The sequence below is a fragment of the Schistocerca piceifrons genome, chromosome 9, assembly GCF_021461385.2.
Source record: "Schistocerca piceifrons isolate TAMUIC-IGC-003096 chromosome 9, iqSchPice1.1, whole genome shotgun sequence".
NCBI lineage: Eukaryota > Metazoa > Arthropoda > Insecta > Orthoptera > Acrididae > Schistocerca > Schistocerca piceifrons.
In genome coordinates this window covers 101,222,249-101,224,407 of record NC_060146.1, presented here as the reverse complement: position 1 = coordinate 101,224,407, position 2,159 = coordinate 101,222,249, and positions in this window count along the sequence as shown.

Below are 2,159 nucleotides of genomic sequence, written 5' to 3'. Positions count from 1 at the left end.
GGAGATGATAGATAAACTCCGGTGGAAGACTCTGCAGGAGAGACAGAGGCTCGGTACGTGCTTTTGTTGAAGTTTCGAGAACATACATTCACAGAGGAGTCAAGCAGTATATTGCTCCCTCCTACGTATATCTCGCGAAGAGACCATGAGGATAAAATCAGAGAGATTAGAGTCCACACAGAAGCATACCGACAATCCTTCTTTCCACGAACAATACGAGACTGGAATAGAAGGGAGAACCGATAGAGGTATTCAAAGTACCGTCCCCCACACACCGGCACGTGGCTTGCGGAGTATGGATGTAGATTACGCTCTGACTCGTAATATCCGACCAAAGCGCCTTACTCGTAGGTGCAATAATGTTGTGGTCGACTAATACTGATGGGATCGGAACTGTGTAGATTAAATCGCTTCTTCGTATCGCTGTGAACCACACGTGGTCCAGATGTCAGCGATTGGCATAGTCAGGTGGCGCATTTCCCAGAGGACTGGGAGCAGCCTAAAGTTCCGGGCTGCGGTCCAAGCCGCGAGCGGCCGCCGACCGCGAAAACAAACAAGCCAGGAGGCATAGCGAGGGTCGTGTGTCAGTGGCGCCTACACCGATACGGATCAGGACCCTCCAATAAGGAACAGAACCTAGCGTCCGTGTCCAATACAGGCAAGGCTTCTTTTTCGACTCATCAGTCTACTGACTGGTTTGATGCGGCCCACCACGAATTCCTCTCCTGTGCCAACCTCTTCATCTCAGAGAAGCACTTGCAGCCGACGTCATCAATTATTTGCTGGACATATTCCAATCTCTGTCTTCTTCTACAGTTTTTGCCCTCTACAGCTCCCTCTAATACCATGGAAGTTATTCCCAATGTCTTAACAGATGTCCTATCAGCCTGTCCCTTCTCCTTCTCAGTGTTTTCACATAGTCCTTTCTTCTCCGATTGTGCGCAGAACCTCCTCATTTCTTACCTTATCAATCCACCTAATCGGCAATATTCTTCTGTAGCACCACATCTCCAATGCTTCGATTCTCTTCTGTTCCGGTTTTCCCACAGTCCATGTTTCACTACCATACAATGCTGTGCTCGAAAAGTACATTGTCAGATATTTCTTCCTCAAAGTAAGGCTTGGCCAGCAATGCCTTTTTTCCCCAGTGCTAGTCTGCTTTTGATGCATCTCTTGCTCTGTCTTTTGCTGGTTAGGTAGTAGAGTCCATTAACTTCATCTGCTTCGTGAACAACAATCCTGATCTTAAGTTTCTCGCCGTTCTCGTTTCTGCTACTTCTGATTACTTTAGTCTTTTTTCGATTTCTACATCTACATATTTTTTTTTTAAATTATGAATTTGGCCAGCTATGGACCGCATACAACTTAAGACTTATGGTGTTTCTTTTTCTTCCGTTCTTCCCAGTACTTCTTCATTTTCTCGCCAACTGCTCGTCTCTGCTCATCTGTCCACACTCTCTTGGGTCGAGGTTTTGGCGCATCTTCTTCATAGTTTGCGTTTTCTGTAAGTAGCCTAAAGTTATTCCTGTCACGTATTATTTCTTCTGTAGCACCTATTTTGTTGGCGTCTTTCTTTACTGCTTCTATCCATCCTACGGTGTTTTTCAGCTTACTAACGTAATTAAAAATTTTCTTTGTAATTCGTGTTTCTTCCATTCTTTTCAAATGTCCATAAAATTTTAGCCGTTTCTTCCTCATTGTGTCTGTGATCTTTTCTGTATTTTTGTATAGGTCTTCATTTCTCCTTTTAATCCACCTGTTTTCCTTGTTTTTCTCAGGACCTAGAATTTTTCTTAATATTTTTCTCTCTCTTTTTTCTAGTTCTCTTAATTCGCCTTTCTTATTCAATGTTAGGCACTCTGATCCATATGTTGCTTGTGTCCTAATAACTGAATTATAATGTTTAATCTTTGCTTGTATGGATATTGATTTCTTATTGTAGTAGTTTTGTGTTAATTTATATGCAAATTCCAACTTTTTTATTCTTTCTTTATTTGTTGTGTTATCCAGTCCATTGGCTTGGATCCACTCCCCCAGGTATTTGAATCTATCAACTCTTTTAATTTTTCCGTACTTTGTTTTCATAAACTTTTCTGTATTATGTTTGTGTTCTATATACTTGGTTTTTTTCGTAGGATATTTTTAGCCCAGTCTTTTCA